General features: G+C 45.6%; 1 protein-coding gene across 2 annotated transcripts in view; it reads right to left on the bottom strand.

Annotated features, from left to right (window-relative positions):
• The window catches only part of LOC146833387 (single-pass membrane and coiled-coil domain-containing protein 3-like), a 203,399-nt gene that overhangs the window by 22,957 nt on the left and 157,221 nt on the right, over window positions 1-23,221 (bottom strand). Inside the window, exon 1 of one of the 2 annotated variants that reach the window (XM_085601190.1) lies at window positions 7,820-7,911. The exons of the other annotated variant lie outside the window; for it this stretch is intronic. The gene's annotated coding sequence lies outside the window, so the exon portion shown is untranslated. Of the gene's footprint in view, window positions 1-7,819; window positions 7,912-23,221 lie in introns of those variants that run through there. 2 annotated transcript variants of the gene reach the window in all.

Here is a 23,221-nt window from a genome sequence, read left to right as displayed (position 1 = left end):
CCTACGCACATCATACCACCGGTTCTGGATATCGTCCTTTGTGCGCAACATTGGTGCTTGTGCGTTCACCTTGTCCACAATCCTCGCCCACATCTCGGTTTTCTGAGAGATGGGTGTTCTTTGAACCAATGTACCAAACAAATGTGGCTCTACTCTGATGATCTCGTCTGCCAGCACTTCTAACTCACTATCTGTGAACTTTGGATTCTTCTTTGGAGGCATGGTGATGGGTGGTGGTGGTGGGGGATGTGTGTGTGAGGATGCAAGTGATGTTGGGTTGGTGTTGGTTTTGCTGTGTTTATGTGTGTGTGCTTTTGTATGAGGTGCTGATGGTGTTTGAGTTGTGTGATGGGTGACTTGTGAGTGTGTCTGTGGTTGCTGTGTACTGGTGTTTGCTGCTGGCTGTGTCTCCTGTTTGCAAGGGATGATGGTAGTGATTGTAGTCCTTTATATAATTGGAGTTGTGGGTGTGTCTTTGTCCCATTTATTTTTTTTTTGGTATTTATTGGCTTAGTCATTGCTTGTTTGGTCCTTTTTTTGTCTTTTTTCCTTTGTGTTTTGTAGGCATGAAGGAGACGTTCATGTGACGGAAACGGACGCTGCTGTTGTCTCGTGCTTGCTTCTCCACCTCGTTCACGCTGCCTGTCTTCTGTGTTTGGTACACGTCGTTCGCGACGGTCTCTATTGCTTGTGTGCCGGGTTGTCTGTGCGTGTCAGTCGTGCGGCTTGGTCTCCGTGCGAGTCGGTCTGGTTTTACACGCATTGCATCGTACTGCGCTAATCGTACATCGCCGGTACAGGTCGGTCGGGTTGATTCCGGGTTTGTGACGGTCGGTGAAAATCGCATCGGTTTTCCGGCCGGATCACTATTTTCCCTCCAGCTCGGTCGTACGGCTTGTATTCCATATGTGTCGGTTGTAATTCACTCGTGTTGCATCGTACTGCACGGGTCGTAGGCCGTTGGTCCGTGTCGGTCGGTATTCAGTCCGGGTCCGTGTCGGTCGATTCGTTTTGCCGCAGGAATCGGAATCGGCCCCTTAGTGGGGTGGTTAATACAAGAAGTCTTCTGTTCTACTTCCCAAATATAATTCATTTTCATCTGTGACCCAAATTAATATTTGTTTTGGTTTTCGTACATATACAGGTACATACAACACACATGCACAACCTACATTGAGTATACAAGCCAATCCTACTATGAATTAGTTAAAAAGTAGTTAGCACATGATGTGCATTGAGCTAAAACAGATGTTGAAATACAAACAAACTTTAAAACGTTTCTGTTGCATTTCCTATAAATGTGCAAGTACATTTGTGCTTAGTAGTACCTTGAACAGGTAAATGTTCCACTACAACATCACCTTTGGTTTAAGGGCTCTAATTCTCACCACCCATAGCACGAGACAATTTATATCATTGTAGACTGCAAGTAGGTTTTTAATTAATAATTACTTTTGAGGGTATACAGTCCACTACAATAACACCTTTAGCTTAAGGGTTCTAATTCTCCAAGCCCATACTGAGAAACGAGACACAATAAATACTATTGCCTCCTTGGGGGCATGTCAGAAAATTCTGGATGCTTCCCAGTAGTGGGCAATGCCCAAAAACTTACACACTGGGACAATCCATTTCTTACGTGGTGTTTTATAAGTTGGACAGATGAACAAAAAATGGTCAATAGATTCATCTGTTTGCAAACAGAAAGGACAGTTGGAAGTAGCCAGTCCATTTTTGTTCCACAGAGAGGTGAAAGAGTTTAGTGGTAAGATGCCGTACCTACATTTTATATACAGTGTTTTGGCCTGGGCTGGGTATATTATGAGCAAGTAAGGTTCAAACGACGGGCTACATTTGTGAATCAATCACTTGTCTGTTAGGCTCCCGGCTTTTTGATCTTTCCATAGTTGTTCCATTTTGCTTTCTCAAAAGACATGTTTTATTGTCACTATGGTACCCTTTGTCATCTTACTAGGATGCAACCACACCTCTTCCATCCTAAGACTCTCACACAATACTTTTATTTTCCTAAGCCAGGAGGTTTGGATCTTCTTATCGAGCCTGATAATTTCCTGCAGGGACTTCCTGTAGATGGCTAGTTCAGAGGTTGTCCAAATGCGAATCTAAACTGTTGAAAGTTTTAATAAAATCACACGTTCTATTCTTTTAAGTCCTAGGTCAAATTGTAATGGGATTAAAAGGGTGATTCTAGAGAAATTGAAGAGAGACCTAGCAAATTGGTTTTCAGCACTCCTAAGTGGGGCTGCGTCTGTCCATCCCCAAAGTTCAGCACAATAAACAGCCCCTAAAAGTACAGTGGCCCTACATACTTCCAGGGCTGGTGTCACTGCCCCACTGGAAGTGGCCTTCTATTTCTTCTCTATGGCCATTGCGCTTTAGAACAAGAGTCATTTTACTTTTCCTTAACTGTTGATCTCAGGACATATTGTGAGAAAGCCTCACTCCCAGAAAATCCAAAGATTTTACTTGCTCCATGGGGGACCATCAATCCTCAACTTGCCCTTGAATGAATGATAAGGATTTAAAACCATAAAGTTTGATTTCTCTGAGTTTCTCTTAAGGCCCCTTGTGCAACAAAAGGACGAAAACCTATCTAGCAGCAGCAGAAGACCACGCGAAGTATGGGAAACTAAAAGCGTGTCATCAGCGAACATTAAAATGGGAACATCCATACTTGCTGATTTTGGTGCATCGTGGTTAGAATTCGCTAGCCATTTTACTGCTCCATTAATATATAGAATCCACGGTTAATACATGTCTGAGATGTAAGGTCTTCTTCCGCATTCCACCTGACCTGGGCGTATGTTTCAGAGTGTAGGTTTTTAAAAATTTCTAAGAAATTCGCCCGGAATGCCATAGTCCTCCAATACTGCCCAAAGGTTCTCCCTAGGGACCAGGTAAAAGGCCACCCTCAAATCAATGAAGGCAATGTGGTCCCTCTTCAGGGCGATGTACTCCCAGCACTGCGCTCTGAAACGAAAGACGTGGTCAAAGGTACTGACCTTAGCCCTGAAACCTACCTGGCATTCCTCTAGAATGCTAGGATCCATGATCCATGCTTGTAACTTAATTAAAATCTGCCTGGCAAATACTTTTTGGCTTAGGTCTATTAAACAAATAGGTCTGTAATTGGACGTCACGTCGTTCCTCCACTTCTTATAAATTGGCACAATAATTGCATTGCTGAGGGTGTTCAAATAGGGCACCCAGGATGAGACAGACATAGGTCTCCCAGGATACCATCGGGACCTGTGGCCTATTCCCTTTTTAATAAATGCAATGCCTGTGCTGTTTCAATTAGCCCTAGGGCTATGCCTTATTTTGCCTCGGTCCTGGGTTTTTGTCCCTTCTGGTTTATACTGCTTCTCTCCGAGTAATCAATGCCATTTGTTGCCCATACCTTATATAGCTCTGTAAAATGAGCTTCCCATACATCAGGTTGTACTACCGTACCTGGATCATTACCAGTGGTACGCGGTCTTGTAGCTATTAGACGCCAAAATTCCTTAGTGTTCCAGTTATGTAAGGATTCAGTAACTTTTTCCCAGTATTCTTTCTCCCACCCCCTATTCGCCTGAATTAATTTTTCTTTGTAGGTTTTTCTAGCATTCGCAATCCCCTTTCAGTCCCCATGTTTTACTGCTTGTAGGACAGCTGATTTGGCCAGTCTGCAGTCCATTGTGTACCTCCCAGGATAGTTTGATCTGTGATCGCCCATACGTCTTACCTTAGTCAGGAGTAGTTTTATTTGCCCCATGAGTTCAGAATGAAGATCTACGAAGTTAATGTCATTAAGAATTGAAGTCTCGAAAGGGGTTAGCTTTTCTGCTGAGATTATAAATTCCCGTCTGCACTTTATCATTGTCTGCTAGTGAAGCCATTTTCATGTTCTATTATAACATATGTTAATTCTACTTATGGAGGTAGCAGTTCCCAGTACAAGTACATTTGCAAGGGCGCTAACACATAATTGGGCCAGTAGTACATCATGACTGCTATCATTTCTTGTTGTTTCCATCATGCTTATTAAGTATGATCAGAGGGGACTATCCATCAAAATATAGTCTAAATTAGTAGGGCAAGCAAGGCAATCGGATTCGGAGCAGTCATTGGCCATGTTCAGATCGTAAGTTGCCATCAGGTCAGTGATTTGGTCAACTATCCTAGGGTGTCTTGTTTTATAATTTATATCACCTTCCATTCTTGTTGTCACTGACCCATAACTTTGGGCCATCAGGTACTGCGAGATTAAGCCCTCTGGCACTTTCATATTGAAGTCAACTGCTATCATTTTATGATGGGTATGATTTAAGGGTTCATCGTATTAAATAATGAACTCACAGTTCCTGAATAATGGTTGGGCTGGAAGGAACGCATGTACACATTTATGACGGCAATGTGCCCGATCGCCAACGAATGCCTAGCGGGGACAACCACGCCCAGCAGGTCTCTGCAGTCTGTACTCAAGCATTTTGTTTTGGGGAACAATTCCATTTTAAGCCAAATCAACAACCCCTCTGATGTTCTCCCTTGTATTGCTCTAGATGTAAAGGTGATATAACCCACTCTATCCCCAGGTGCGTCCCTCGCTGCGGGAAGTAAACAGCGCTTATCAGCTTTCACAGCTTCTCCTCACTGCTTCTGGGACAAGTAGTCCTGGACTGGCAGAGGTCTCCCAGGCAAAGAGCATCCCGCACTGCAGGATGTAAACAGCACTTATCAGCTATCACAGCTGATGACATGGATCTCCTTCTCCTCACTGTTTCTGGGACAAGTAGTCCCTGACTGGTAAAGGTCTCCCAGGCAAAGAGCGCCCCGTGCCGCGGAAAGTAAACATTGATTATCAGCTGTCGGCTGGGCGTACTTTTACAATTTCAACAATCTGACTGCTCTTCACCGGATTTTTAGAAAGTGATATTCTTAGAAGGGGAATATCGTCGCTGTCTTGAAGAAGGTGGTCTTATATTTTATAGCCCACCAAAACGCATTTACGCATTGAATGTGTTAAGTTTGAGAAACATATGATCGCATTAGAAAATAATTTGTTTTTTGCTATGTTGTGTTCGTTATTGATTCCTTATACAAAAGAAACAATTGATGGACGGAATGCTGGACAATGCAAACATTCACCCCCAGTCACAAGGATCTGGGTTAAATCCATCATTCTTTTGCTCACCACACCACCCCAGTTCGGACCCAGCCATATGCAAATCAGTCTTGACCCTGTTCCTTGTGGGAACAGTCCAGCCCGAACTGCAAACCCAGGTCCTCGCTGGACCCGAAATAAGCATCCTGGGACCGATTTCAGGACATCACCCTTCATCAGCCAGGGTAGCTCAAATCCAGTGGTGTAGTGAGCACGGGACCAACGTCTGGGCACATATCCTTCCCACTTAGGGCGATATATACAAAAGAAACAATTGATGAACGGAATGCTGGACAATGCAAACATTCACCCCCAGTCACAAGGATCTGGGTTGAATCCTACACAGGCATAACTTTCCTGGCAGGTGCAAATACATCTTCAAAGAACTCTACAGCATCCTGAAGCTGCCTGTAATCCTCTGGGTGAAGCTTCTCCTTCAGCTCTTGGTCGATCTTCTGCAGGATCAGCTGGATGTCACAGAGGCGAGATATGAACAGCTCGCAGATCTCCTTGAAGGTTTGTTCCTCATGCATCTTGATGTGTTGCAGGTTGCTGCCGCAATGCTCGTTTACTATATTGGTCAGAGTGTTGGCATACCGGAAGTTGCTCTTTACATAGTCCAGAATTTACCGGTGTGTGCGGATCAGCTCTTCACATCTCTTGGGATTGCAAGGGAAGACTAAGTCGATGTAGGACATGTGTTGAGAAATGTAAAGAAACTTATGAAGGATCAAAAGAAATAAATATGCATGCCTCTGCCACCTCCCAAATCTGAAGAGACCAGAAGAAGCACTTCTCTCCACTCCTGTTGCGTGCCACCCGAGGAGACTAGATTAAGTGACCTCTCCCCAAATCCCATCTGTGATACCGGTGAAGAAACCATAACTAACCATTTCTGAGTGTTTTGGAATGTGGCACTTGGACATACTCAACGCACATGGAAGGGACGGGAACAATGGTCACTGTGGTAGGTTGGACAGGGGGTTTACCCTAAACTGTTGTTAGCTAGAAGGTTTTCCCTAAGTTAGCACAGGGCAGGATGTTGATGGGTGTATTGATGATGGGCAGGAGCCTAGTATGTTAGTGTTCAGAAGGCAAATTCCCACTGTGTTGGTGACAGGTGGTAGGTTTCACACTTTGTTGGTCTAGGCTGGAGGTTGTCTAATATGTTACTATTATGCAAGAGGCTTCCCACTCTGCCGGTGATTGGCTGGAGGATGATAATTATTCTAGTGTTAAAGTAGGAGGCTTCTAACTGTATTGGTGATGAATAGCCATGTGGCCCAAATACCATCTCTACCCTCTAAGCCCTTTGCCTATACCATCAGTTATGTCGGCATTAGTCTTGACACACGTTTTCCCCCAAGGCCAGGCCCTTCATTAAACATCCACAGCAGAAGGTCCAAGGCCATGCACAGTGGGAAATGTTCAGCTGGAGACAGAGGGGAACAAGGCTGGCCACAGGCGAAGGCTGCATCCTACACTCAACCTCCCACTGCACGAAGCTGAAAGCCAGAGGCTATAGCCATAAAAGGACCCTTGCATTCCATGGGCAGTTGATCTATTTATGTGTTTTTAAAAGAGGATTCACAGATGCTCCACAGATCCATGTGAGAAACATTTAATGTACTGATCAGCAGAAAATTCCGATTTTTCTGAAGGATGAGGGCAGTGGCTTATGTCCACACAATCAGGGTCTATGCCCACCTCTGATGTACATGGTGGAAGTCTGTGCAGACTGGGCTTTAGCACTTGTATTGGGCATGCTGCACCTTGCCTCCATTGCGCACAGCCATGCACAATGAGTTATGTTCATGTGTGTGCTAGCAAATGGTATTTAAAGCTTCCACAGGATCATGGATAATCGATTAAAAAAAAAAATGTACTACAGAATAAATAAAAAAAATGTGGTCAATGGGGTGGTCCATGAAAGGGCTTTGAGTTGGTTGTCGAGGCATTTTGTTTCTTCCTTGTTGGGGTAAAGGTATGCAATCTTGGCAGAACCTGTGTGGCATGTTGAATTGGGTGTTATTAAAGATGAATAGCTTACCATGATCTGGGATGTACATATAAACATCTTTAATGACTGTTCTTTGCGGGTTGGGATGAAAGCCCCCTACATGGCGGTGGAGACCATGCTTTCCATACTCTCTTGAGGTTTTTGATACCCTAGTGAGCCTGAAAATCAAGGAAGCGCACTGAGGGTATCCCTATGAAAATGAACTGAGACTTCGTATTGCTGCTCTATTTTTACCTGTTTGCTTCAGAGGAGATACGCCTACTCACCTCCCACTTGTAAAAGTTTCTGGCAGTCTGCCTTAAGCAGGTCTTTCACTTCCATACATGTGAGAAATGTCTAGATAGTGAATGTAAGTGTTGTGTATGCTGTGGGTTTTGTGGAAAAACTGTGAATACTGGCTAGAGCATAGTTCTCTAAAGTCGGTCCTGGAGGGCTGGATCCATGCCAGATTTTTAAAATAACTACATTTGTTTAAACAGGGATTTGCTAAACATCTGGCATGGATCCGGCCCCCCAGGACTGACTTTGGAGAACCCTGGGCTAGACTACAGTGTAGATGTTGAATCTCATGTGTGTGAAGTAAACTAAGAAGGTGGAGATCTTTGTAAGAGGAAGTCCAGATCATTGCTAACCTCGAAGCCCACTCTTTGGGCTTTCCTTTCCCAGCCCGGATTAGACTGTAATCGGTTACAGTTTTCTTGAGAGTGGGTCTGTCAGGGCCTCTTCGCCTGCGGGCGAGGCAAAGGCTATGCCACTGCCCCCGGAAACACTGGCCACAAGCAGCGAAAGGATCAACCAACATCCCCAGTTGCTGGAAAAGTAGAGTCCACTTCACCACCTTCATTGGACCAGGACACGGAGGATTTCAACTGTAAGGGAAAAAGGCAAAGAAAGCAAAAGGGCTGCAACAGGATCCGCCATATTACGCATGACTCAAGCCTTTACCTATTGTTCAACACTCACACACGTGCAGCCTCAACCGGATATAAGGATTCAAAAAGAACAGACGAGGTAGCTAAGGAACTGGAGAACCCAATAATTTCACCTGACAACATCAAAAAGCAACAGACTGGTTCTCTACCCCTTAAAGAGGAGAAGGCCGCCGCCGGGGAAGACCCAGAGCCCATGGGAAAAAGGGGAAAAACAGGGCCATCTGTCAACACATAACTGCAACTCTTGGACCCTACATCTTTGCCTTGGGTAGAGGGACCAAAGCGCACCTGGCATACAGATCATTTAGGCAGCACCAAATCACCTAATCAGGCTCAAGTCAGCAACCGGCAAACAGAACACTTGGGTAGCTTCATTTCATCCAATCAGGTGCATGATTGCGAGGCGCAAATCGGCTGTGGTGCAGTCCAAAAGAGCCCTTGAGTACCGAACAGGCTTGCTCCTCCATCAGTTCAAATAACAACTAAGGATGCAGCCACCGGAACCTCCGCAGGAAACCTCTCTATGCACTGCATGCTGGGGACAGAGACTTTGGCTGGGCTTCCTGAGGTTACATCAGGGCAGGGACCTCTCGACAGGGAACTGAGCCAAAGAAACCTCACTAACGGAGATCCAGAGAACATCCACCCTGCAAACAAATATGAAGGCCTTCAGACCACTAGGTCATCTCAAGCAACTATAACTTTCACTCTATTTTATCCAGAGCACAAGTCCAAAGGCAGCAGTGACATACTAAATCGTGGGAATATTATGAAACTGATAGAAGCCATAGGCCTGTCAAACGAAGTTACATCACAAGATATTACCTCTATAGAATTTATTGCACCAAGCCAGGGCTAAATAAACGACCTTACCAAGGTCACCTGGTGCTCTGCAGAGGCATCAAACAAAATCTTGAGGCACATGGAAACCTTTAAACAGTGGGGCATTTCCATAACCCTTGGCAAGTAACCAGGCTACCCACACGTGCTTCATAACATCCGGGCCGCGGAGCGCCCATGCGCAGGACCAAAACTGGTCTATTCGGTCCTGAGGAGTTCCCTGGATAAAACCCCTACCTCTAGTTCAAAAAAAGCAAGAGATGGTCAGCACATTAAACAAACAGGACCGGAACAGGCCTGCACATGGTCATGGTTGGCGGGGTCATTAAACTCAACCAGACTGCTACGTTGACAAAATAACGGCCAAAAGGCTCAAGAAGGCAGGTCACTAAAGATATGTTCTTGGGACATAAACGGCCTAGCAAACAAACTGGGGGATGAGGCCACGGTCTCCTACTTACGGGCATTCGAGACTATTCTATTACAAGAGACATGGCTTGTGGAGCCGCAGCACCTTGAAGGGTTTAAAATTCATCACTTTCCAGCAATCAAAATGAAATCCCCAGGAAGATGTAGTGGCGGCCTAGCCATCTGTATATCAGCTAAGTGCAATTACTTCATGGGATCTAGTAAGTTGCTGCCAGGTTCTCCAGACAGTGGGTATCTCACTCAGAACTTACAAAGGTCAGTCTAGGACCGTAATTCTATTGATCGTGTATATCGGTCCTAACTCAGCGTCTAGGCTATCCCAATCTGACGAGGTGATCACAACAGTATTAAATATGAGATCTGGGTTCCCAAACGCAGACATCATATTATCTGAAGATTTCAACATGTGGCTGATGTCTGAACTACAAAAGACCGAGGTAATTAAGTTGCAGGAAAGCGACTTGGCCATACCACCGCAGGATCGTCCTGAATGGTGCAAGGAGGACCCAAAGGGCCGCGCCCTCCAAGGTAATTTGGAACATCTTGGCCTTAGAGCCCTCAACGGGCGTTTTCTTCCTGACAAGCCGCCTGGTCTCTCATTCCTATCAAAAACTGGTGCATCTCTGATCGACTACTCTTTTGTCAGCCTTTCCCTCTTGAATCATGTCTCTGACTTTGGGTTCAGCAATAGATTAGAAAGCGACCACAGCCCGCAAGAAATTTGCCTCAGCATTAGGCTGATGCAACATGTTCAGGCAGTGGTACAAGCCTTTGAAAGCCTTACTATTAACTCACAAAGCATAAAGTGTTCAGTTAATAATCTCCAGCTCCTAGCGACTGAAGCAAAGCACATGATCAGCAATACCAGCAGGACTACGGCGGACCCAATTGCAAACTGGATAAGTTTCTCAAGGAATTTGATAGCCAGGCATGCAAAACCGACAAAGCAAACAAAAGCAATCGGGTCCCAACAGACGATCCCCTGGGACCCTGTGATACGATCGGCCAAATGCAGCATGAACCAGCTATGGCGGAAACTTAAAAGGAAGCCAATGGACCCACTAATAATAACCAAATTAAGTGATGCCCGAAGCTACTTGAAGGCTGATAAACGGGAACAACGAAGGGCTTATTGGAATTCCTTCTGGGCCAGACTATACCATGACATAAGGTCAAACAACTCTGCGAGGTTTTGGCGCATAATAAACAGTTTAGGGGGCAGAGTCCCCAAAGTTGCCTCGTATAACATACTGGAATCTGAGTGGTACCTTTTCCTGTACAGTCATTTTAATGACCCACAAGACTACATCCATAATCAGGCTACTGGTACAGAGGGCAGAAAAGCTTCGGAGGCTCAAACTTGGACGGAGGGCAATCCACCTCTAGAGCATTTCTACAAAGCTCCAATAATCGAAAAGCAAATTGACAGTTTCAATCAGGCTACTGGCATAGAGTGCAGCAAAGCCCCGGAGGTCCAAATCCAAAAGCAGATTAAAAAGGGACGGAAAGATGGGGCCCCAGGACCAGGAGGCATCCCTCCAGCCTTGTTTAAGGAGGATCCTGCTTTCTGGGCTTCTCAGCTAGCTCCACTCTATTCTACCATCCAAGAAAGTAACATCATTCTGCCCTCATGGCAAGGATCGATCCTCGTGTCAATTTTCAAAGAAGGAGACAAAAAATCCCCAAGCAACTATAGGTTGGTTGACTTAATCGACAACGAAGCGAAGTACTTCGCAGGGATATTGCTCAACTCACTTTGGGCATGGGCCGAGGCATGCTTAATAATTCCACCAGACCAAACCGGATTAACAAGTAATACTGGCACTACGGGCAATCTAATGGAACTTTACTGTTTAATTGACCAGGCAGAGATCAGTACCAGCCAGATTTATATGGGGTTTATTGATTACAAATCGGCGTTTGACAAGGTCAACAGGTCAAAGCTGTGCCAGAAGCTTTCCTCACTGAACATTCCAAACAGCTTACTGAGAGCTGTGCAGCTTTTGCATCAGGACACTTGGGAAAGGATCAAAATTGGAGACGGCTCCAGACTGTCACAACCAATTTCGACAACGCAAGGCCTCAAACAAGGGTGCGTTCTGGCCACTACACTTTTAAACTCATTTTTATCGGATCTCCCAGAAGCCCTGAATCTAGCTAACTCGCACTCACCCAAACTAGGTAGTCCCCACCAGTCAAATTTATTGTATGCTGATGACGTGGTTCTTTTAAGCCACACAAAGATAGGTCTACAACGGCTCCTGGATGCAACCGCCGCATACTCAAATAGGAATGGGCTTCACATCAATAATAAGAAAACTAAAATCCTGGTGGCTCGCTCAGGAAGGCTCACGAAGCTGGCATGGGTCTTAAACTTGGAGAGAATTGAAGAAACCAACTGCCACAAGTACTTAGGAGTTTTCTTCAATAATAACGGAAGATACAAAAGCCAATTGGGAGAGCAAAAAAAGAAAGGAACAGCGTTAACATTTGCACTCAGTTCCATTCACAAGAAATTATTTTGCCCAACCTTTTCTCCAACACTTCAGGCTGCCCAGGCAAAAGTCATTCCAACTCTAACCTATGGAAGTGAGGTGCTAAAATGATTAGACTGTGGCCAACTAGATAAAATAGTTGCAAAAATTTATAGAACGACCTTGCAGCTACCGTCCCAAATTTCTCTGGCACAAATCAGGCTGGAATTCGGCATCTGCAAACAATCAATTGGCAGAATGATGACTTTTTTAATGAGCTGTCATAAGCTGAGGTCGTCAAAGGAGGGCAGCTTAGCACACCACTTATGGGCCCAGCTGAACACAAGACAATGGCTAGCGGGGCACCGCTATTTGTCCTGCGGGCTCAGCACCCTCGGCCTGAGTGAACTCTGGGACTTACATGTAAGCCAAAATGAATTCAAGAGGCTAGCAAAAATCAGTGCAAAAAGGCTTTCCTCAGCAGAAGACAGGACTAGCCTCGCAGCTAGAAGTCACGGGTGGATGACTCTCAAGACATATGAACAGCTGAAACCTCAGAGTTACTTAACTCTCACCTTCAGTGCACGCACCAAGCTCCGCTTTTTAAAATTGAGAATGGGGGTGATCCCATTGACTTGCCATTTTCCCAAATGGAAAAGAGACTGCGCCCTGAAAACATGCCGGCTTTGCGGGCACGGACCACAGCATCCGTGCGAATTCGTTTTTATTTCCCTACCAGTCAGCCATTATATATATAAAAATAAACATAATTTTTTGTGTACCCTTTTATAATAAATAAAGTTTGGTGTGCATCAATCAAAACGAGCAATGACTATTCAGACTAACCGATCTTCTTTCCTCCTAGAGGCAAATCCATACTCCTTTTTGTTAAATTCTACTTTAACACCAGCAAGTGTCTGCTCAGTTTACAAGGTGCACTGAAATTACAAATTAAATTGGACAGTTCAGTGGCTGACAAGCATTTGTGAAAAGGCCCGCCTACAGTAGCCCTGCTGTGCCATAAACAGCAAGCCTCTTCGAAACAGACAGCCAAGAATGAATTGTTTATAACCTCTAGTATTACTTCTAATACAAATGTTGTTTTTCTTCAGTAACAGCTGCCCTTTGAAGAAAGTCTGTGCCACACATACATTTAACACGGTTTTCTTCTTTGACCAACAAATGCTACCATTTCATACCAAGATCATTCTAAAGCTATGGTAATTAAAAATGTTTTAAACATTATGTCTCTATACCACAATCACTCCACTTCATTACACCTAACTGAAGGATGGGTTGATTCCAACAACGTTTTTTTCTGCAGATATTTGGAGACTCCTGCATCAACTATTTAAGGGAACATGCCAGATTTTGTAATTCTGATATTAACTGTGGCTTAACTGATGTGAATAATACTTTTCTTGTACGTAGAGGAATGACTTGACACCTGAAAAACTGCTGGTCATACTCATGTTTGTACAGTGCTAGGGTGCACACTGGACCGTGGCATGTGTGGGTGGAGATTACCCATCCCTGGGTCATGTACCGCAGGATTATACTGTGACATCTCTGTTACCAAGCAACAAATTTGGCTGCAGCTTTTAGCTCCTTAATCAGTGCTCTGACCCAGGTAGGGAGTGGCTGAGGGGATGCTTAGTGCTGCATAGAGGCGCACACAGGCTACCCTGCGACATGGGTGTGTCACAGACAAAGGAGGATTACAAATCGACAGCATAAGAGACAACTCCACCTGAGTCCTGATTGGTGCAGGCAGATGTTCTTGTCTCTCCACACTGATGCTGGGTGACTGCATGCCCTGAAGTGGTGCAGTCCTCATGATGTCTTCCACTGGTCCTCACAGGCTGATGGCTTCCTCCCAGCTAGCGCTCCTCTATGGGGGGCTAGAGTCTCCTCTCACAGCTGGCAGGGTTGTTCTCTAAAGGCAGCACAGCAGAGCTCCCAGTAGGATTCTTGGCCCAGACTTGATCCTAATCTGACTGAGTTGCTATAGTAAGGCATACTCTGTACATGTAAATCAGTCCTTCATAACTGTCTCCTTCATGAGGCATTCTGGAGTACCGTACTGGTTGACCTGGTCAGTATTTATCATCAGAACTGGCCAATCATTTCTCTAGAATGGTATTTCTCTAGAACGGTTCACATTCTGCAGTCTCCTCCAATCAAATGTAGCATGGCCACACAATGATCAGCACGCGCCAAGGCTGTCCACAAAAATAGCTTTTTGTGTGCTGGTTGCAACTCGGCCGGTGCAGATTTGCATTGGGCTCTGATAGTAGGCCCCATTATTTATAGACGTAGATCAGGCTTGCTGTTTATGGCACAGCAGGGCTACTGTAGGCTTGCCTTTTCACATATGCTTGTCAGCCACTGAACTGTCCAATTTAATTTGTAATTTCAGTGCACCTTGTAAACTGAGCAGACACTTGCTGGTGTTAAAGTGGAATTTAACAAAAAGGAGTATGGATTTGCCTCTAGGAGGAAAGAAGATCGGTTAGTCTGAATAGTCATTGCTCGTTTTTATTGATGCACACCAAACTTTATTTATTATAAAAGGTTACACAAAAAATTATGTTTATTTTTATATATATAATGGCTGACTGGTAGTGAAATAAAAACGAATTTGCACGGATGCTGTGGTCCGTGCCTGTTAATCTGCACCAGGGAATGGTGGGCAAGTAGCGGAGTATTATATATATATTCACTGAAAAAACCATAGGTTTCACACATGTTATAGTTAGCGGAAATTTTACTGATAAAAAACCAGTGAAATTGCCCCGTTATAGTTAGTGCTGGCAACTATAACTCACGCGACCGCAATCCTCTGCTGATGCTAATACTGTATTTAGACACTTATTTGCCCATGTCTTCTTCCATACATTTTTAGCTATACATATATTACAAATATTTTTTTTTCATAAAGACACATATGTCATCAGCAGAAGATTGCGGTCGCGTGAGTTATAGTTGCCAGCACTAACTATAACGGGGCAATTTCACTGGTTTTTTATCAGTAAAATTTCCGCTAACTATAACATGTGTGAAACCTATGGTTTTTTCAGTGAATTTGCAAGGTTTTTTAAATGCTAATTCCTAACTATAACGTGTGTGAAACCTATGGTTTTTTCAGTGAATTTGCAAGGTTTTTTAAATGCTAATCTGTAACTATATCGTTTTTGAAACCTTTGGTTTTTTCAGAGAATTTGTATGGTTTTTTATATGCTAAGTTATGTATTTTTAATTAAAGATATTTTTTTTTATTTAAATAAAATTACTTTATATTCATTTATATATTATCTTTTTTTTTTTATAAATTATTTTTTTTAAAAATTCAATTTGGATATTTTTTTTTATTTAATTTTTTAAATTATTTTATGTCCACTTTTTTTTTTTTTTATAAATTCTTGGGGTGCGCGCTCTGTGTGCGCACCTAGTACTATTTTATGAATTACGGCGTACATTATTTACGTACGCAAATATACTTAATGGTGCGCGCTGGGAGCGCGCACCCAGTACGTATGCGTACGTACGTACGCATGCGTCCTACGCCCTCGACGCGGTTTACTTCCGCATACGCTAAAATTATGCGCAATAACGGTCGCGTATACGCGTGTTCAACGTATGCGCGCTAGGTACGCGTATATGACGTATGCACCTTCGCGTTTACGCGTTCGTGCATACGTCATCGCGGAGTGCGCGCACGGAGCTTGCGCAGTGCGCGCACCTCGGGTTTATACATAATAAAACAATATTTCTTATTGGTTATCATTACTTTCAGTTTCTAATTGTATCAATACCACACCCAATCCCCTCATGGCAAGTCATGTGATCAAGAATCTTCACTTTTGATTGGTTTGAAGTACTTTCTGTTCCAGATTCTTCCCAAACCACACTGCTCCCCTCATTATTAGTTCTGATTCCTTTGGAGAAGGAGCTATTCTGTTGTTGAGAGACAATGGCTGAACAGCAACCTACTTCAGACAGTGAGCAGGACACTCTTGAGAGGCAGAGGAACAGGAAGCAGAAAGACAGCTTTATATGGCAGTTTTTCACTTTTCCAGAGAATGAGAAAAAGGTAAATGCACCGAAAGTTACATGTGTACTTTGTAAAAAAGTCTTATCTCGTGGGAATCCTAACAAGAAATATTCTTTTAGCATTCACACTATGTTGAGACATGTTTACAAAATGCATCCAGTATCTTATCGTCGAGCTTCTGGAGAAAACCCTCCACCTGCTCAGCCGACGACATCAGCAGCAGCTCAGCCGAGCACATCTTCGGCAGCTCAGGGGAGCACTTCAGCTGCGATGGTGCCTTCACCTGTTTCTTTACCTCTTGTTGGTCCACCTTGTTTGGCGAGGTTGTCTACACGGTGCACTGATTGCGGTTCTCTTATTTCTGTGGGGGAGACCAGTCTTGATCTCCTTCAGAGAAAATTTGATGCGCATACGTGCACTAGGCCATAGATGTTTTTTCTTTTTTTGCGTTTTTCTCTTCCTGTTTCCCTCCATTAACTCAAGGGCTCTTTTAAGAGCCACTTATAAACTTAATCAAACAAATTTTGTTTTTAGAATTTTTTTTTTGAAATTTTTTTGAGGTGCGCGCACCCTGCGCGCACCCATGTTTTTTTAAATTTTTTTTTTTTTTGAGAGACTTCAATTAAAAATTGAAAATGTGATTGTACAGAAGTACAAACCTCAAAACCCCACTCGCTTAAATGCGTTTTTTTTAAATTTTGTTTTATTAAGTTTTTTTTCGGGTGCGCGCTGGGTGCGCGCACTCGGCGATATTTTTTTACAAAATATTAACCTTTTTTTTTGCCCTACAAGGTCCTACTTTAACCCCCTTACAATGCCTACTGGGTCTATTTCTACCCACTCTGCCCCCTTTTCAAGTTCTCCCCCTTTGTTTTTCACCCCCTCTTTATGCGATTGACAAAATGGCGGCCGCCGCTTCCTGATTTCCACCGATTCGAATGTTTACTAAGATCTAACAACCAATCAGAATTGCGCTCGCGCACGGCGAGGTGCGCGCACCCAGCGCGCACTCTGCGCGCTTATATATATATATATTGATTTAAAGGCTATTTTCTCAGAATCTACTGAACAGATTTACACCAGACCTACAAAAGGCACTTCCTTGACCTGGGGACTACCTCTCTGCCAAATTTCTAGTAATTCTGTTCAGCCGTTCGGGCTGTAGCTCTGTCTAAAAGTCCTATGGAAAAATGCATGGGAAAAACGCGTTTTGGGACCCCCCTTTTATCTCAGTCCCCGCTTGACGAATCCCCCCGAGACTTTCAGGGTAGGAGCGGAGCGTAGCGCCCCACCTATTTTGAGAAATTCGCGAACATTCGTCGACCGGCGCCAAAGTTATTCAAAATAGAATGTTGCGGATTTCCTATGGAAACGTGGTCCTAACTATAACTACCTACTGGCGACCACCAGTAGGTAATATATATATATATATATATATATATATATATATATATATATATATATATATATTCACTGAAAAAACTATAGGTTTCAGGCACGTTATAGTTAGGAATTAGCATTTAAAAAACCTTAGAAATTCACATATATAATACATATTTAATTTTCAGAAAAACGCACATTCACTGGATGATGTCATCAGTGATGTCATCAGTGATGTCATTTGAGATGTCATCAGTGATGTCATGAGTGATGTCACTGACCATGTCATGAGTGATGTAATATGTGACGTCATCAGCAGTGCATTGCGGGCGCGCAAGTTATAGTTAGCTGAACTAACTATAACGGGGGAATTTCAATGGTTTTGTACGAGTGAAAAGTCCAGCTAAGTATAACGCCCCTGAAACCTATGGTTTTTTCAGTGAATTTCTAAGGTTTTTTAAATGCTAATTCCTAACTATAACGTGCCTGGAACCTATGGTTTCTTCAGTGAATTTCAAAGGTTTTTTAAATGCTAATTTCTAACTATGCCTACAGAGATAGGACATGTGAAGAAAGAAGAAAAAACGCACAGAAAGAAAAAAAAGAAATGCAGAAAGAAGCAACAGAAGTCCTCAAAGACGAAGAAAAGTGCAGGAAGAAGGAAAACGTGCAGAAAGAACAAACAGAAGAGCAGAAAGAAGCCTTGTTGCAAAATCATCCTGTCCCCTTAACTTTTACAGACGGATACTGGTGGTAACTGAGTCTGACTAACCAGTCCTAGAGCCAGTGCTATGTTAAATGACACTTAGAATACAGTGAAAACACCTACATGCACTAGGGAAAACTATGCGCTGGGGTCCCCCTGTGATTAGCATGACCTCCTCTGTAAGCCCCTAGTATATAATAGGGCAGGGGGATTAAAACTACCTCTTAAAACGCGCCACAGGGCGTGTTTGCACACATCACCTCAGGCCCCGTCCCCTCCCTTCCCCACGCCCTGTGGCCATTTTAAGTTTGGAGATTAAGTCCCCTTGAATCCTGAGGGTCCCTAGGGTCCAATTGGCCCACTACGTACCTCCAGTAAGCGCCACAGAGCTGCGTTGCAGAGAGATGTAAAAAGGGGCACGGCCTAGACCACCTCTCTGCAATGCAGCTCTGTGGCACTTACTGGAGGTACCTAGTGGGCTAGTTGGACTCTAGGAACCCTCAGGATTCAAGGGGACTTAACCTCCCAACTTAAAACGGCCACAGGGCGTTTACACAGTGGGGAAGGGAGGGGACGGGCCCTGAGGTGACGTGTGCAAACCCGCCCTGTGGCATGTTTTAAGTTGGGGCAATAATTCCCCTTCAAGCCTGAGGGACCCTGGGGGCCAAGTAGCCCACCAGGTGCTTCCAGTAAGTGCCACTGCGCTGCGTTGCAGAGAGGTGGTCCAGGCTGTGCCCCTTTTTACACCTCTCTACAACTAGGAAGGAGACCAGTCTGAGCGTGCTCTGGGTAGCCCATACGCCCAGACAAGGCCAGATCCTATCCAACTACAGCTCTCACAGATACTGGCAGCAATTTCGGACACAAAAGCCACTCTCCACCAAGACATAAGCACAGTGTCTGTGGGTCTTGGCCTCCAGCGAGACGAACACCAAAAGCTCAACGAGAGGGTGAAAGGGGTGGAAACCGGCTACGAGGAGCTAGTGCCTGGCCATAAGGCCCTATTCCAATAGGTGGAGGACTTAACGGACAGGGTCCGGGTCCTGGAGCGCCGAGCAGAGGACGGGAGGGCCGCAACCGCTGCAATAACCTGCACATTTTTGGCCTGCCGGAGGGGATCGAAAAGGACGACATGGTGGCGTATATGGAGGTGTGGCTCCGGGAGGTGGCAGTCCCGGGGGAGCTGACACAATTTTTCATGCTGGAAAGAGCGCACTGTGTACCTAACCGACCGGTGGCGCCTGGCCGCCCCCCGAGACCGGTGGTGGCCCGGTTGCTATATTACAGGGACAGAGACGTCCTCCTGCAGAGAGCCCTCGCGAGTGGCCCCTTTGTGGTTAACACGACCAGGGTCTCCATGTTCCCGGGTTACACACTGGAGGTGCAGTGGAAATGGGCCTCTATTACTAGGTCAAAAAGGCACTCCATGAAGAAGGCTTTCAGTACTCGCTCATGTTTCCGGCCAAGCTTCTGATAGCAGTGGACAGCAACACTCACTTCTGTGACACACCCCAGATGGCCTGGGACTGGCTCAAAACTTATCGTACGAGAGGGCCAGGTCCGGTGCAGAAACCGCAGCCGATGACAAGGGTCCGCAGATCAGGGAAGAGATCCCGGAGAAGGTCAGAACATATCGGGGTAAAGAAGCCCACCTCCTCCCAGATGGAACTGGTGCAAGCGGCAGTGCTACAGGCTGTGGCGGAGATAGCCTATAAAGGAAACTCCCCGTCGGACCAAGGCTCCAGGTTAAGCTAGCCTGGCTGAAGAAGGGTGACATTCCCTGAAACCGTCCCAGGATGCTTGTTTCCGGTCCAGGGAGGACCTGGCCTGGCAGTTTGGTCTGGACTGTTCCCATAAGGCACAGGGTCAAGACTGATTTGCATATGGCTGGGTCTAAACTGGGGTGGCGTAGTGGGCAAAAAAATGATGGATTTAACCCAGATCTTTTGACTGGGGAGAATGTTTGCATTGTCAGCATTCCGTCCATCATTTGTTTGCTGTAACACTTTTTGCTCTAAGTGGGATGGGTATGCTCGGACGTGGGTCCCTTGCTCACCGTGCCACTGGATTCAAGCTAGCCTGGCTGAAGAAGGGTGACATACCCTGAAACCGGTCTCAGGATGCTTGTTTCCGGTCCAGGGAGGACCTGGCCTGGCAGTTCGGTCTGGACTGTTCCCATGAGGCACAGGGTCAAGATTGATTTTCATATGGCTGGGTCTAAACTGGGGTGGGGTAGTGGGCAAAAGAACGATGGATTTAACCCATATCTTTTCACTGGAGGAGAGTGTTTGCATTGTCAGTATTCCGTCCATCATTTGTTTGCTGTAACACTTTTCGCACAAAGTGGGATGGGTATGCCCAGACGTGGGTCACTTGCTCACTGTGCCACTGGATTCAAGCTAGCCTGGCTGAAGAAGGGTGTCATACCCTGAAACCAGTCCCAGGATGCTTGTTTGTGGTCCAGGTAGGACCTTGCCTGGCAGTTCGTTCTGGACTGTTCCCATGAGTCACAGGGTCAAGACTGAGTTACATATGGCTGGGTCTAAACTGGGAAGGCGTAGTGGCCAAAAGAACAATGGATTTAACCCAGATCTTTTGACTGGGGGAGAATGTTTGCATTGTCAGCATTCCGTCCATCATTTGTTTGCTGTAACAATTTTCACCCTAAGTGGGATGGGTATGCCCAGACGTGGGTCCCTTGCTCACTGTGCCACTGGATTCAAGCTAGCCTGGCTGAAGAAGGGTGACATATCCTGAAAGCGGTCCCAGGATACTTGTTTCCGGTCCAGGGAGGACTTGGCCTGGCAGTTCGTTCTGGACTGCTCCCATGAGGCAAAGGGTCAAGACTGATTTGCATATGGCTGGGTCTAAACTGGTGTGGCCTAGTGGGCAAAAGAACGATGGATTTAACCCAGATCATTTGACTGGGGGAGAATGTTTGCATTGTTAGCATTCCGTCCATCATTTGTTTGCTGTAACACTTTTCGCCCTAAGTGGGATGGGTATGCCCAGACGTGGGTCCCTTGCTCACTGTGCCACTGGATTTAAGCTAGCCTGGCTAAAGAAGGGTGACATACCCTGAAACCGGTCCCAGAATGCTTGATTCTGGTCCAGAGAGGACCAGGCCTGGCAGTTCGGTCTGGACTGTTCCCCGAGGCACAGGGTCAAGACTGATTTGCATATGGCTGGGTCTAAACTGGGGTGGCGTAGTGGGCAAAAAAATGATGGATTTAACCCAGATCTTTTGACTGGGGAGAATGTTTGCATTGTCAGCATTCCGTCCATCATTTGTTTGCTGTAACACTTTTTGCTCTAAGTGGGATGGGTATGCTCGGACGTGGGTCCCTTGCTCACCGTGCCACTGGATTCAAGCTAGCCTGGCTGAAGAAGGGTGACATACCCTGAAACCGGTCTCAGGATGCTTGTTTCCGGTCCAGGGAGGACCTGGCCTGGCAGTTCGGTCTGGACTGTTCCCATGAGGCACAGGGTCAAGATTGATTTTCATATGGCTGGGTCTAAACTGGGGTGGGGTAGTGGGCAAAAGAACGATGGATTTAACCCATATCTTTTCACTGGAGGAGAGTGTTTGCATTGTCAGTATTCCGTCCATCATTTGTTTGCTGTAACACTTTTCGCACAAAGTGGGATGGGTATGCCCAGACGTGGGTCACTTGCTCACTGTGCCACTGGATTCAAGCTAGCCTGGCTGAAGAAGGGTGTCATACCCTGAAACCAGTCCCAGGATGCTTGTTTGTGGTCCAGGTAGGACCTTGCCTGGCAGTTCGTTCTGGACTGTTCCCATGAGTCACAGGGTCAAGACTGAGTTACATATGGCTGGGTCTAAACTGGGAAGGCGTAGTGGCCAAAAGAACAATGGATTTAACCCAGATCTTTTGACTGGGGGAGAATGTTTGCATTGTCAGCATTCCGTCCATCATTTGTTTGCTGTAACAATTTTCACCCTAAGTGGGATGGGTATGCCCAGACGTGGGTCCCTTGCTCACTGTGCCACTGGATTCAAGCTAGCCTGGCTGAAGAAGGGTGACATATCCTGAAAGCGGTCCCAGGATACTTGTTTCCGGTCCAGGGAGGACTTGGCCTGGCAGTTCGTTCTGGACTGCTCCCATGAGGCAAAGGGTCAAGACTGATTTGCATATGGCTGGGTCTAAACTGGTGTGGCCTAGTGGGCAAAAGAACGATGGATTTAACCCAGATCATTTGACTGGGGGAGAATGTTTGCATTGTTAGCATTCCGTCCATCATTTGTTTGCTGTAACACTTTTCGCCCTAAGTGGGATGGGTATGCCCAGACGTGGGTCCCTTGCTCACTGTGCCACTGGATTTAAGCTAGCCTGGCTAAAGAAGGGTGACATACCCTGAAACCGGTCCCAGAATGCTTGATTCTGGTCCAGAGAGGACCAGGCCTGGCAGTTCGGTCTGGACTGTTCCCCGAGGCACAGGGTCAAGACTGATTTGCATATGGCTGGGTCTAAACTGGGGTGGCGTAGTGGGCAAAAGAACGATGGATTTAACCCAGATCTTTTGACTGGGGGAGAATGTTTGCATTGTCAGCATTCCGTCCATCATTTGTTTGCTGTAACCCAATACACTAAAGCCTGTTTGGGAGGTGGTCACACCTCCCTGTGACAGGAAACCTATTGTCCAGCCATCTCTGCCGGAGTTTCGTCCAGCAGCAGGAGGGCAGACTCGTGTCAGTGGCTGGCAGCATCCATTTTGTGGTGCCAGGGTTCAGAATGCTGGTACCGGGTATAACGGTGTTGCCATGTTTCTCCCTCTAGTAGGGTGGAACCATATCTCCCACACCAGTTACTGGTGTGGGGGTTATATTCAAAGGTGTTTGACACCAAACACAACATGTTTCCGTGCAGCTGCTCCAAAGTTAGCATTTATCGTTTAAGTTATAATGCACTTAAGTATATATGGTATGGCTGCATCATATACAACCCCGGAGAATAGGTTCCGAAGGCTGCAGAGTGGCTCTGCTCATGCACGGGCACCCTCTCACATAAAACCCAGCACCCTGCCTTCAGGATTGTTAAGGCCTGCCATAGGGGTGACTGATAGGTTTATATGTGTAGTGATATGGATAGATATAGTGAACCTATATCTAAGTAAGGGCTGCATGCACCACCGTACACAGGCTGCTGTAGCAGACCTGTGGTGTCATTTTGAGTGGTCTCCTAGGGGTGGCATAATAC

This window comes from Triturus cristatus, chromosome 4_2 (genome assembly GCF_964204655.1).
Source record: "Triturus cristatus chromosome 4_2, aTriCri1.1, whole genome shotgun sequence".
NCBI classification, from domain to species: domain Eukaryota; kingdom Metazoa; phylum Chordata; class Amphibia; order Caudata; family Salamandridae; genus Triturus; species Triturus cristatus.
Note: the sequence above shows the minus strand (reverse complement) of the source record. Positions and strands in the feature narration are given on the sequence as shown.